This window comes from Sus scrofa, chromosome 3 (genome assembly GCF_000003025.6).
Source record: "Sus scrofa isolate TJ Tabasco breed Duroc chromosome 3, Sscrofa11.1, whole genome shotgun sequence".
NCBI lineage: Eukaryota > Metazoa > Chordata > Mammalia > Artiodactyla > Suidae > Sus > Sus scrofa.
The window spans coordinates 129,225,855-129,240,542 of NC_010445.4; positions in this window are offsets into that span (position 1 = coordinate 129,225,855).

Here is a 14,688-nt window from a genome sequence, read left to right on the forward strand (position 1 = left end):
CTCTTCAGGGTGTCATGCTTGCAAGGGGCGTTTTCACCTGTATAAATAATCTCTTTTCTTAACAAGTTTCTCAGCATGACTGTTCTTTATAATATTTTGGATAATGCCACAGTTTAAAAAAGTATGTTTAAGAGAAAGAGTTACAAATGTGGGTGTTTATATTCTGAAAGAGGTTTGGAGACAGGTGATCTGGGGCTGGCACTCACCTAGCTAACTTGAGTCTTCCTGGGGAGCTGGCCATGGGCGTATGATCTCACCTCTGGGATGTCTCCTACCTGAGAGTAGGAGGCCCCCAGCTGGCAGGGATATGTCCTGATAGTGAAGAACTTGTCGTTGTGGTGGGTTAAATCCACGTTCTCTGAAGCATGAGAAATTGCAAGAGACACATTGTCTATCTTCTCTCCATACGTATTATGCTTTTTTTTACAGAGAAAATGCACTTCCATTAAATCAGTGTAAACATGACCCTGAATCACTTTCACATCTCACTTTATTTAAATGCGGCAGCTAATTAGTGCAAGATGTTGAAAACTAAAAATCCCAGAAATCATGAGATTAATGTCCAAGTCTCATCAATGATTTCTCAACACGGCTCCATTCTTAAGCTGCTGACCACCGAGAAACCAACGCCTTGAGTCATGAGAATGAAAGGCAAAGCCTCTGTGTGGTCACAGCTCCAGTGTGACTTGCTAGTGCCTAGGTGGAAGGGCACTCAGTGTGCATGACCAGGAGGAGGCTGGACTGTGGTCCTATCAGTGTCCTGCTCTCTCCCACCACAAGTAAAGGCTGAGGCTGAGGCTCCCTGACAGAATTACACTCTCTGACTTTCTCGGACCTCTGCTGGAGATAAATAATGGTGGACACTAGGTAAAGTGGGAAAGACAGATTTTAATCAGTGACGTACTGTTGCAGTGGGAAAAAGAATCCAGCATGAATGGAGGTGACTGGGCATTTTAAAGAGAGAATGGGGGGTGGGGGTGGCGCAGTAAGCAGGGGCTCAGAGGTTCAGGGATGGGAAAATTACAAGTACAAAGAGGTGCTTGGTCTACGTGAAGCCCAGCTTGTGCTCACTGAGGTTGGGACAGAGCCTCCCACAGGGCCCAGGACTCAGGATCCTGCCTTCAGTGTCACCTGGAACACAGGTCGTTCTCGCAGCCTCGAGTTTTCTCAGGCACTTTAAGAGGCCTGGGCCATCCAAGGGTTGAGGACTCGAACTGTCAGAACTATGACAGTGTTTATTCAGGTCTTTTTATTTTTGAAAAACTTAATTTTTTTTTAAGTTTAAGTTTTTTTAGTTTTTAAAACTTATTTAAATTTTAAAAATTTTATTTATTTATTTACTCTTTTAGGGCCACACCTGCGGCACATGGAAGTTCCCAGGCTAGAGGTAGCATTGGAGCTGCAGCTGCAAGTCTGCACCACAGCCACAGCAATGCCAAATCTGAGTCACATCTGTGACATACACTGCATGCAGCTCATGGCAACGCTGGATCCTTAACCCAACAAGCGAGGCCAGGGATTGAAACTGCATCCTCACAGAGACAATGTCAGGTCCTTAATCCACTGAGCCACAGTGGGAACTTCAGTATTTTTTAAAATTTAATTTTATTGGAGTATAGTTGACTTCAAATATTGTTTTAGTTTCAGATGGACAGCAAAGTGAATCAGTCGTACACATAAATATATCCATTCTTTTTTCCCATATAGTGATTACCAACTACGGAGTAGATTTCCCAGTGCTCTCTAGTAGGTTATCATGAATTACCTAGTTTATATGGCAGTGTGTACATGTCATCCCCACCCTCCCAATTCTCTCCCCCCAACCCAAGTGTTTCACCTATTGCAACTATAAGATTGGTCTTAAAATCTGTGAGTTTGTTTCCAGGTTTTTGTTTTTGTTACTTTTTTTTGTCTTTTTAGGGCTATACCTGCCACATATGGATGCTCTCAGGCTTTGGGTCCAATCAGAACTGCAGCTGCTAGCCTACCCCACAGCCACGGCAATGCCACATCCTTAACCCACTGAGCAAGGCCAGGGATTGAACCCGCATCCTCACAGTCATTCTGTTGGGTTCCTAACCCACTGATCCACAACAGGAACTCCAGGGTTTTGAAATTTTAAAGCCAATGTTGACACCTCTCAGTCTTAGAGATTCTACTATGACGTGTTACGAGGCATGTTCCCCTCACAATTCCCATGTGGAAGTCCTCTCCCCTAATAGCCTAGAATATGATTTTACTCAGAGATAGGATCTCTGAGATACAATAAGTTGAAATGAGGTGACTAGAGAGGACCTTCATCCAGTGACTGGGGCCCTTGTAAGAGGAAATTTGGAGACAGACGCAGAGGGGGAAGAAGAGGAGAACATACAGGGAGAGGGTGGTCATTCACAAGCCCAGGAGAGAGCTTGGAACAGATTCGCACGCAGACCAAGAAGGGCCAGCCCTCCTCACTCCTGGATCTTGGAGCCCAGCCTCCAGAGCTGCGAGATAAATTTCTGTTGTTTGTACTTAGTCTGGGGGACTTGGTTTTGGCAATGTGAGCCACGGATCGTCCTGCTGCATTCCGCATACAGTGCATGAGACAGCTGGGTGGCTCTGGAAAACAGTTAACACTTCCGGGGAGTATTTCACCCCGTGTACAACGTGGTGAATCGGGAATGGGCATGCCTAAATCTGCCACCTCGGCCCTCATTGCCTTTTTCTTAACGTGGAGGCTGTTTGAGGGGGTGCATGAGTCTTCTGCATTGTTAGAGCTGAATTAGGGGATAAAACCAAGATTGCCTTTTACAGATGAGGATCCCAACGTCTCCAGAGGTTGTTGTTTGTCAATAAAACCTTTGTTTAAAGGAAATGTAGTCAATGTGTGCTCCAAGAGGTTTTGTGTGTCTGGTGATCTTTCTTTTTATTTATTTATTTTTTTTTTTGTCTTTTTTTGTCTTTTGTTGTTGTTGTTGCTATTTCTTGGGCCGCTCCCGCGGCATATGGAGGTTCCCAGGCTAGGGGTCGAATCGGAGCTGTAGCCACCGGCCTACGCCAGAGCCACAGCAACGCGGGATCCGAGCCGCGTCTGCAATCTACACCACAGCTCACGGCAACGCCGGATCGTTAACCCACTGAGCAAGGGCAGGGACCGAACCCGCAACCTCATGGTTCCTAGTCGGATTCGTTAACCACTGCGCCACGACGGGAACTCCTGATCTTTCTTTTTAAATCACCACACTTATTGGTGGAAAACAAAGTTGGCAGAGATAGCCAAAGACAGGCTCAGGATAGAAGAGAAGAGGCAACTTTACGAAGGTCAGCAACGGAGCAAAAGAATGGATTGAGTAGAATTTCACTTTTTAGGTCTATGTTTATTTTATAAAAACAGAGATACCGAATAGATTCTAAAAACCACATGAAAATTAGCAAATATTCTCTCATGCCCCCTTGCCATAGTAAGTCCTCTAGTGGGAGGAATGGAGGATAAGGCATTCGTTCTGTGTCCTCTGGCGTTTCCTTTGATCCATTTGAAAATCATGGAAAAATATGCAAAGTGTATTATGGACAAAACTTAGGGTAGGTGTGCCATCATCGCTGATGCCCAAACATTGCCTCTTTATCTTATTCGAGTCCTCAAACAAACCTTAAGAGGACATATTTATTCTCAGAAGGCAGATGAGGAAACTGAGGCTCAGAGAGCTGTGGTGACCGGTGGGGCTGAGTGAGGTTGTGGCCATGCTGGACTCAGAACTCAGGTCTTAGACTTGGAATTGAGAGACGATGCATACCTTCATGGGGACAGACAAGGTCAACTCTGAGGTGTGTGACCTCCACAGTCACATGGAGGCTCAGGCTCGGAGACCCCATGTCAGATTGAATGCTCTGTTTTCACTGTCTTAAAATCCCTAATACTTTTGGAACAAGGGGCTCCTATTTTCTTTTTGCATTGAGATCTACTAATTATTTAGCCCGTCCTGGGTGCAGGCAATTTCTTTTTGTGTTGAAGTTAGAGAAATGGTGTACATCTTTCTGCCTTAACTTTAGCACTTTGAGATGGCTCAGATCTTTAAGTGGTTATTGGAATATAATTGGACCATTGGGAAAGATCGTAGTAAAATCCACATAGACATCCCTTCTGCAGCTAACAAATTCTTGGGCTTCTTCAAGAAAAGCAATAATGATGTATTTATACCTTTTTTAATGATGATGTATGGGCCTGAAGATTCTTAGAAATAATAAAACCTAGCCCTTTCCTATCCCTTTGAGGCGTGTCAACACTTTATCAGCATGCAAAGTGGAGAGAATAAAAACATAAATGTTTCGCCAAAAGTCTGTATTAAAGAAAGCAATTTTTTTATTAAAAAGAAAAATAAAGCATATTTAATTTCTCTGTACTTAGCTATAAAAAGAAACATTGATTTTCACAGAAAGGTCAGGAGGTTTGGAGGAAAAGAGAGAAATTTGAGAGAGATCTGGATTCAAATCTGATCTCTGGCATTTCTTAGCCCTCCCGAAGTCCACCTAACTTCATCTTATAATCTCCAAAAGGAAAAGAACCAAGTTTTTACAGAAACTTCTTGAAGATTAGTTGATGTATGGCTAGGAAGTACCTACGGAATTCACTCACACATAGTATCTATTTCAAAATTACTGTAGTTTCCTTCCTTCCTTTCTTTCTTTCTTTCTTTCTTTCTTTCTTTCTTTCTTTCTTTCTTTCTTTCTTTCTTTCCTTCCTTCCTTCCTTCTTTCTTTCTTTCTTTCTTTCTTTCTTTCCTTCTTTCTTTCCTTCTTTCTTTCTTTCTTTCTTTCTTTCTTTCTTTCTTTCTTTCTTTCTTTCTTTCTTTCTTTCTTTCTTTCTTTCTTTCTTTCCTTCCTTCCTTCCTTCCTTCCTTCCTTCCTTCCTTCCTTCTTTCTTTCTTTCTTTCTTTCTTTCTTTCTTTCTTTCTTTCTTTCTTTCTTTCTTTCTTTCTTTCTTTCTTTCTTTCTTTCTTTCCATGGAACCATTTCTTCAAATCTTTGAAAATGATGTAACTAAGCATCAGAATGTTTAATACAGAAATCGATCATCTTACTTTTAAGAAAGTAGTTGAAGCCATGTGTGTGTGTGTATGTATATATATATACATATATATACACATCATAGACAATGCAGTGTAGAAAGAATAAATTTTAGGTAAAAACTTGTGACCAGAATTTGACAAGCAAATATAATTGGAGAACTCCTTCAGCTCAAGAGAGCGCTGCATGTCAAAGTAAAGAATTGAAGCTTACCAAAAAAAAATTCAAAATGTGAAAAACCCCAAAATTGTTACATAGTGTATCAGTGAAAACAGTGACCAGTTTGAGACTGTGGATTGTCGTTCCCAGTTTGCCGGGATGAGCCTTCTCTGCACAAAGCTGGGTCTATTCCTCTGATGCAGCAGCGGGGTTGTTTGCCTCTTCCCAGATGATAGGTTGCATCTTCAGCAGAGAAGGCGTGCCAGTTCCCCTGGGTAAGGTTATTCTTCCTTTAAAACAGTTGTTTTTGCTTTACTAGAATGGAATGAGGACACAACAAAGAGAGGCCATCTTATTTCTTCCCTTTTCAGGTAAGACCACTGCACTTTCCTCTCACATCCCTAAGGAGCCCCCAGGGAGCACGTGCCTTTTCCAGACATTCCTTGAGCTCTGCCATTTATGCAGGTGGCTCTTGGCATCTCCATCCCGTGTTTTCTTCCTGTGTTTACTTTGCTTCATCCCTCCTGTGGCTGGGTCCTCACCTTGTGGTCTTGGCTGCCATCTCCTCCTTCACAACTGGGAACAGCACCCCTGCCTGAGCTCTGCAGGGGTGGGAGTGGGGAGCAAGTACACTGACTGATACCCTCCTCTCTTCCCTATTCACCGAAACCTGAGACAGTCCATGCTGCTGCTTCCAGATTTCTCTTCTTTTAGAGCTGACAAGCTGAACCCGGCTTCCATGTGCCTAGCCTTGGGTCTAGGATGCACCTCACAGGGGCCAGGCTGCCAGGAAAGACCACTAGCCCAGGTCAAAGACAGGGCAATTCCCAAAGAGGGTTTGGGTTCCCGCCCAGCAAAGTCCCTTCTCCCAGAACAAAGGACAGTTTGTCTCACTTGGAACCCAGGATTCTGACTAAGGAGACTGGAACACATTAATATTTTTAAAAGTCACATTTGCAGCCTTAAGACAATCCCCACACCCAGTCAACACCAAGCTTTCAGATACACACAGCACATTTATTCTCATGACAACCTTACACTATTGTGGCTCAGGAAACTCAAGCTCAGCGAATTTAGATATGTTCCCTCAGATTACGTAGCTAGTGAGCACTAGTGCTACGATTTGCACTGATTTCAAAAAGCTCCTTCCCTTTATTCCTTTTTGCTGTAAAATATGGTAGCCCTGTTGCTCCTTGCTGCATGGTCTTGGGCAACTTTAACCTCTTCGTGCCTTAATTCAGGAGGCGATCTCCAAGGAAACTTCCAGTTCAAGTCTAATAACATCCTTTAGGAGCCATCAAGAGCTCAACCAAATGAAAATGGAAATCTCAGGTCTCAGACGCAGTAAAAAACATTTGGTTTTCAAATACACTGTGTGTGTGTGTTTGCAGAAGGAAGAAGCACTCCTGCAGGATTTGGTGGAAGGACAGGGGATGGGGGCCCGTCACTCCTGCTCTCTCTCCTCTGGCCACTGCAAATTGACTGGGTTTTTCTTTTCTTTGGCTTGTTTGTTTGTTTTGACTTGACTCTCCTTTTCACTTGACTCCTTGAAACCTCCCAGATGGAGGAACGAAGCTCTCAAAACTCTGCCTAGCCACCAGGCTTGCGAAAACAACCAGGACAAAAAAAGCTGTTGACATCCCTGTTTGAGACGGATGGCCATCTGCTTCATCCCACTCTCTCACCTTCCAAATGGCTGTAGATAAGGCAGGATAGGGTTCCTTTCCTATCACTCAGGCTGCTGCTTAAAGGGAATCTGAGACTTCAGTAACTCAGCAGAGCTTCAGATCACAAAATGAAGACTGAACTCTTCCAGGGCCAGTAACGGTGTCCTTACTCCCCTGCTTTGTTTCCAGGCGTGGTCGGAAGATTCACACAGAAGTGTACACTCCAGAGGTTTCTTTGGAGGGAGTTTTGCTAGGTGTTTGGTCCCTAAAGAGGAAAAGAAAACACAGGGATTCAGCCTGAAAATCGGAGGGGCGGGTGGCAGTGGTGGGGGAGATGGAGAGGGACAGAGAGGGAGGGAGGGAGGGGAGAGAGACAGAGAAGGAGAGGAAGAGGGGAAAGGGGGGAAGAGAGAGAGGGAGGGAGAGGGATAAGGAGAGGGGAAGAAAGAGAGAGAGCGCATAATGGAATACCTGATCTGATGCACGTTTGGAAGGTAGATTTGGTGGAAGCGTGAGTGCTGGAGTGTTTCAGCTCTCAGGACTGTAAAGATGAATCTTTACAGTCCGTCTGTTTGTGCTGTATCATGTGTGGTAGCATAGAATATCAAAGGCAGAAGGTCTGCAGGGCTGCCCCCATTTTAAATGAAAAATGCTCCTTCTCCTCATGCATGGCGTTCTAATGCGGCACAGATGGATAACCTGTGCTTTTCTGTTTTACTGTTTCTGTACATTATAGAGGCAATAAATACTGGCCAAATCAAGCTGTAATTTCTAAGGTTCCATATAACCTATTTTACCAGTATCAGCTGCCACAGTTTATGGATCCCCGAGATCTCCTAGAGAAAGCTGCCCGAGTTCCCAGGTTTTATAGGCCATTTCAAGGAGACCTCACAAATATAATGGACGGAAAGCATGGTCTGTATTTTTAACATCCATGCAGTTAGTGCTGCATGGGCTTGTTACAGTTTGCACACGTCAATGGCGTGTTGGGTAAACACTTTCTCTCTTCAAACTCATATGTATTCACATTTTCTTTCTAAAAATGAGTTTTTGTTTCTCCTGAGGCCTTTTTTTTTCTTTTTTTTTTTTTTTTATTATCTAGGGTGGGTCCATGTTGTGTGAGAACTGTGAGAAAGAATTGTTTTTCAGCGGATTGGTTGCTCTGCCCCAGGATTTGGAAAATGCCCTATGGGCTCAGAACACTGGGCTCTTGTGAGATTGCACCCAGGCTTTCAGTGCAGTTCCTCAGAAGAACAGACAGACAGAGAGATGGAATAGATGCAAATGTGAACCAGCTCTGTGTTGGAGAGATGAACATTTGCTGAATCCCTGTCATGGGGAAGGTGTTAGGAATTTTTGAAGGATCATCGCATTTAATCAGAGCAAACCACAAATGAGAGGTGATTATTTTCATTTAACAGATAAAGAAACTGGATTTTGGACCTGCTACAGACCTTCAAGTCACACCACTAGGACTGGTGCAGAACTGGATGTTGACATGAGCCATGCCAGATACCAAGGTTCAAGTTTTTTTTGTTTGTTTTTTTTTTTTTTTTTGCTTTTTTTTGCTTTTCACTCAATGCCGCCCCCTCTCTCCTGGTTCTGACAATTAGATGAGCTCCAGTACAGCCACCAGCGGTCCTCTTCATGCATTTGGGTGTGTCCTGTGTCTTGCTGGCCCCGCTGCTGTGCTGGTCCGGTGAGATGTGTTCTTTTAGTACGGGCTTCTTAAGGATGGAGGGGAACTTACCCCGCTGTCCGAGAGAGCTTGGGGTGTCAAAGTCATCACTGTGGCAAGATGACCCTAGGGGACCAGGAGAGACCCTCCCTGTCTGTCAACAAAGAAGGGGCTGGAGGGGCTCGGGTGGCTAGTGGATACTGCTCGTAGGACGGCTCAGGCTCTGCGCATGGGGACTTCCTGGCTGACTTTCAAGAACCTTTCGAAACGACGCTTTACATCCAACAAGCCTCCCCACGTGGTCCCCACGTACATCTCCTTTCGCTGGGATTTCAGAGCGGGAGGGTCTATACTTTGACTTCCTTGGAGAAATTTCCCCAACTTAGTTTTTGGGGTGGCTCCTAGCTCATACATGTGAGGTGCTTGATTATTCTTTATGAAATTAATGGTTTCAAATAGGTGTATGACTGACAGGAACACTCGTTTAGCAAATTTTCCTTTTCTAAATAGCACAGTGAAGGGAGTTCCCGTCGTGGCTCAGTGGTTAACGAATCTGACTAGAAACCATGAGGCTGCAGGTTCGATCCCTGGCCTTGCTCAGGGGGTTAAGGATCCGGCGTTGCCGTGAGCTGTGGTGTAGACACGGCTAAGATCCCGCATTGCTGTGGCTCTGACGTAGGCCAGCGGCCGCAGCTCCAATTCGACCCCTAGCCCGGGAACCTCCATATACTTTTTCAGATTCTTTTCCATGACAGGTTATTGCAAATATTGACTCTAGTTCCCTGTGCGGTACAGTTTTACTCTGTTTACCTCTTCTCTACCTAGTAACAGGTCACTGTTAATCCCAAACTTCTAATTTTTATTTTTACTTTTATAATTACAGTTGATGTATACTGTTCCATCAATTTCTGCTGCATAGCAAATGGACCCAGCCACACAGACACATTCATTCTCTTCCCCACATTCTCTACGAAAAACATTTCTAAAACTGTGTGTCTGACCTCTCTTTTCCCAGATGGTAAATCCCGCACCTCTGTATGTGTAGCGTGCCACAGGACTTATTCCTTCATCAGAGCCCCAGTCTTGTTATTTGACCAAGACGCTCTCCTTGACCAGACTTTAGTCAGACTGTTCTCAGCGTGCTTCTCAGCTCAGCCTGGACTTTGGTCCTTGTCATGTCTTTGGTCGGCATGGCCCGGTCTGAGCAAAGAATCCTGTCTCATCCTCTCCTCTCGATGGTGGACCGAGTTCCTTCTCCCCTCCCTTTGAGGTCTAAGTCCTGGGCCAGTGCAACAAGAGTTCCTCTTCCGTGGTTTTCCACCCACTCCTTGGCTGTGTCCTACTGGTCCCCAGCTGTCCTTCCCGGATCAGTTGCTGAGCTTGATTTCAATCGTTTTGAATAAATCCTTCCCTACCCTCTTAATAAACATCCGGAGAATTTTTTTTTTTTTTTTTTTTGTCTTTTTAGGGCCACTCCCGCAGCGTATGGAGTTCCCAGGCTAGGTGTCTCATCGGAGCTGTAGCCACCGGCCTACTTCAGAGCCACAGCATTGTGGGATCTGAGCCGTGTCTGCGACCTACACCACAGTTCACGGCAACGCTGGATCCCCAACCCACTGAGCGAGGCCAGGGATCGAACCTGCAATTTCATGGTTCCTAATTGGATTCCTTAGCCACTGAGTCAAGACGGGAACTCCCATCAGGAGAATTTTTTCCTGAACATGTTCTTTGTCAAATACCCTGTTTCTAACAATACCAGAGTATTTTTGTTCTGTGGGTAAAAGCCCCACTATGTCTTTCTCTATTCAGTATCTTTTCACACACGGTTGCTTTTGAAATGCTCCTTCCTTCTTGGGAAACTGGGAGAACTCTTTAAGATTCAGCTCAAATGTCACTTCCTTCCACAACCGGGGCACTCGAGTCTACCTTTATTAGGCTCCTTATTACATTGCATTTGAGTTAACTCCTGGCTCGTCTTTCTCTCTGTTTCACTGTGAGCTCCCTGAGCATGGTTCCCATTCCTCATTAACCTGGGTTACACAATTTTCCCTTCATTCCCAGTCCAGCCTGGTAATAGAGACCGCTTCTAATAGAGACTTGCGGAATGCTGATTGCATGAATGATTGCCGCGTGTCAGAAATATTTACTTCAAAGCAATCGTTACTTCCTTTTTCTTTAAAGTAATGCCCTGAGATTTCCACTCTTAGTGACTAAATTAAAAGCGAAGTTGTTCTTTTTTTTTTCTTTAAAAAGAACAATCCATATTTAAGACTTGCCACCAGTGTATACTGGCCTTTCCAGATATTTCCATTCTTTTCTTCTTCTTTTACGTTTTGGAATGGGTACCTCTGGGTTCTGCTTTGATGGGGAATCCTGTTTTTCTGTGGATACTAAACATAAGTTATCTATTTCCTCTGGACCTTAAGTGGCAGATCTGTGGGACAGCATTTCTCACCTTTGTGACTTTTTTTTTTTTTTTTTCCATTTCATGACAGAACAGGTCCCACAGAGTTAATGAAAAGATTCTTTTTGGACTCTATTTGGACTTCCCCAAAAATGTATTTATCAGTTACTTTGTGATGAAGCCCAGATGCCAATGCCATCATTTTCCAATGAGTCTCACTTACATAATCTCCTTACAATGGATGATTGACTCCTGTTGTCAAGTGTTATCTGGAAGATAAAAACTAACATATCCATTCATTTCAGGTTTCACAGGAAAACAACACCAGCAAAAGTCTTTCTGATCATTTAAATAAATGATTTGTATCAGATGTTTAGTTAACTTATCTCTTAAAGGGGTCAACAATATCACTGTGTGTTATTGTCCTTTTTAAAGTTCCTGTCTTGCAGTGGAGTTAATGAGGTGGGCAAATTGTCTGGTATCACGTGTTCAGGAAGGGTTTCCAGGGACTTCTAGTAGGACAGACAGTGTGGCTGCAGCCCAGCCCTGTCCACAGCCCTACCTGTCCTCCAGCTGATGTAACTATTTGGTTCCCCATGACTTTATAGAACCTTAGTTCTCCTTTAAATTGTTCAGCTAATAGTATATCTTTTAAATGATGTCGTATCCATTCTCAAAGTATAAAAGCATTTTGGTTTCATTTGGAGTTAATTTAATGAATCGATATCATTTGTTTGGGTCCATGGTTCCTTTACATATACATTTGGGGAGCTCAGACTCGGGCCTTTGTAACACGGCTGGGACGTGAGACTTTGCCAAGGGTGGATGCCAGTGAGGCAGAGCGGAATCTCAGTTAGAAACACATCCAGGGTTCGCAGCTGGGATGCAGGCAGGAAGTGGGGTGGTGGACGTGGCAGTCAGGCCGTCGAGGGTCTCAGTGGCACCACCCCCTTTCTGGGCCACACAGACTCCAACAATCTATAAGAACTCTCAACGCCAACTTCCTATTCTCAAATCAACAGCAAGTATCCTGTGGAGTTGTTTTGAAGGAATCATGTAAAGATACTATCAAGTACTGGAGTTCCCATCATGGCTCAGCAGTTAGCAAACCCAACTAGCATCCATGAGGACACGGGTTCGACCTCTGGCCTCACTCAGGGGGTTAAGGATCTGGTGTTGCCGTGAGCTGTGGTGTAGGTCGCAGACATGGCTCAGACCCTGCGTTGCTATGGCTATGGTGTAGGCTGGCGGCTACAGCTCTATTTGGACCCCAGCCTGGGAACCTCCATGTGCCGTGGGTATGGCCTTAAAAAGACAAAAAGACAAAAAAGAAAAAGAAAAAGGTCCTAGCAAGTACGGATGCTCCATGAAGCTCTTTCCTTTGGCCATTAATTAGCTTTATGACCTTCAGGGAAGTTGCTTAACTTCCTCGTGACTGGCTTTCTTCTTGTCAAATGGCAATATTAATACCTGTTTTATCTACACTTAGAGATTTTTATAAGGGTCAAATGAGATAATAGGCCTGAAAGCATTTGGAAAAAATCCAGAGGTAAGTGTCTATGATTAATGACCCCATGGCCATTCCAGCAGCATCAGAGAGGAACACTGAGGAAGCAGACCTGCTGATGCTTATTCCAGGCAGGACAGTAATTATAGGCATGATTATATAGTAAAGACTCTTCTTTTCTTTATATTTTTCAATTTGGGTACGATATAGAGAACTTGTGGAATTTTTTCTAACCCCGAATGAGACTTTTTTATCTATTACATAACATTGTCCTTTTTCTCTTGCTTTGCTGTACAATGTTGATGATGAAATGATACAACTCTTAGTTCTTTCAGCCTGTTTTATTGTTTAGTATTAAACCCAACTTGTGTTTATTTATGTATCTTTCACCCTCTGAGTATGTGAGCATAGAGTTTACTTTGACACTTTATACGAAATCTAACTTACTTTTCAGCATGGCCTAGGCTGAAATGATGTTACCTTTCCTTAACTTACGTGCAAATGTGTATATAAAGATCTTCCCAGCATCATCTAGCATTCTTACGGAATCACAAACTAATAGGGCATCTTAAGGTTTGGGCATGGATTTCTCTGCTAAAAGGAGATGTAGGAATCCATGGATTAAAGAGAACAATTTCCTCAAGAATTTACCCCTATCGGGTGTTGGGTTGTGATTGCAGCAGAAACACAAAGTTGAAAGCAATGTGTGGGAAGAAAAGGAGTCAGAAAGACCGAACTATGCAGTCTGCGGAAATGTAATCAGATGGAAGTAAGACGCCATATGCAGGATGCATCTCCAAGCTCAGCAGTGTCACCTTTCACAAAAAAAAAAAAAGAAAAAAGAAAAAAAAGGAAAAAAAAAAAAGCATGAATAGGTAAATAAATTTCTGCAAGTCAAACCTTGGAAATTTACAAAGACTTTTTAATTTCAAAATGATCCTGCCATCTCTTAAAATCTCTAAGCAACTCCAACATGTTCTATCCACGCTCTTTAATTTGTTGTCTCTGAGTAGATGGAGCCTTACCCGTGTTTCTCTCTAGGACTGGAGAACATGTGCTGCCGTGTTGAGAACCCATCCAAGCACAGCGCTGTGGCCCTTTCAAATTGAACCTGAACCATTTGGTATGCAAGTCCTTTTGGTCCTGGCCAAACATGACTTCCTGTTTCTGAGGAGAAGGGCTTAAAAAGTCTCATAAAAAGACTCAAAGGGCTTCTTGGATATCAAACGGTCCTTACAAAACATTGTTTGACGAGTTAACTGTGTGGAATAAGAAACACAAGGAATTCATTTCCTTTAAAATGCACATGGGATTAAGAATTATGGAGAAAGGGGCTTAGGAAAATACATTTGAGTTTTTATCAAACTTAACTTAAAATGTGTAAAACATAACTTGAGTTGCATTAAATATATAAATCACGGCAAAAATTACCTCTTAAAATGTGCAACTGTTTATACGTAAATACACTTATACAGAAGATGAACCTATAAAATAATGTGAAAGATGTTTAAGATTTATAACAGAAATGTTACATCTAAATGAATAGTTGTTCCGAAATAGACCACTTGCAATGCCCTCACACAATACAAACACCCTGCACTGCTCTACCTCCCATGCCAGCCCCACCACCTACAAGACAACATACCTTCTTTGTTTCAAAGTTGTCTCCAGAGTTTGGAAAATACTGTTTTGAATAGATTCAGTCTTCATTTTTATGGCTATATTTTTTTGGGGGGGGGGGGAAACACATAGCATTTAGTATCAGGTCTCCTGTATAAATTAAGTGATAAATCTGGGAATTCTAATTTAGGCCTAAGAAAATCAGATGTGACTTCACTGTGGGTCTCTGACACTGGTTCTCTGACAGCCAAAGCACAGGAGATGCAAATGTATTTGGAGCTATGGAATCAGCCTTAGATGAAACATTCAGACTCATCAGGTGATTATTTCCAGCATGATACCCATTTACATGGATATATTTTGTGACATCTGTTCAAGACACATCCTATTTCTTTATAGTGACTGCATGTTATAGTGTGTATGTATGTGTGTAAACGTATAAAAACCGAGGGAAAACATTGGAACATTGACAAGGGGACTCACACAAAGTAGGATTAAGGGTATTTTTTCTTTTTTCTTTTTCGTATTTATCAATGATCATTTTTTAAAAATTGTCAGCTATGTGAGCTCCCGTTGTGGCTCAGAGGTTAATGAACCCGACTAGCATCCA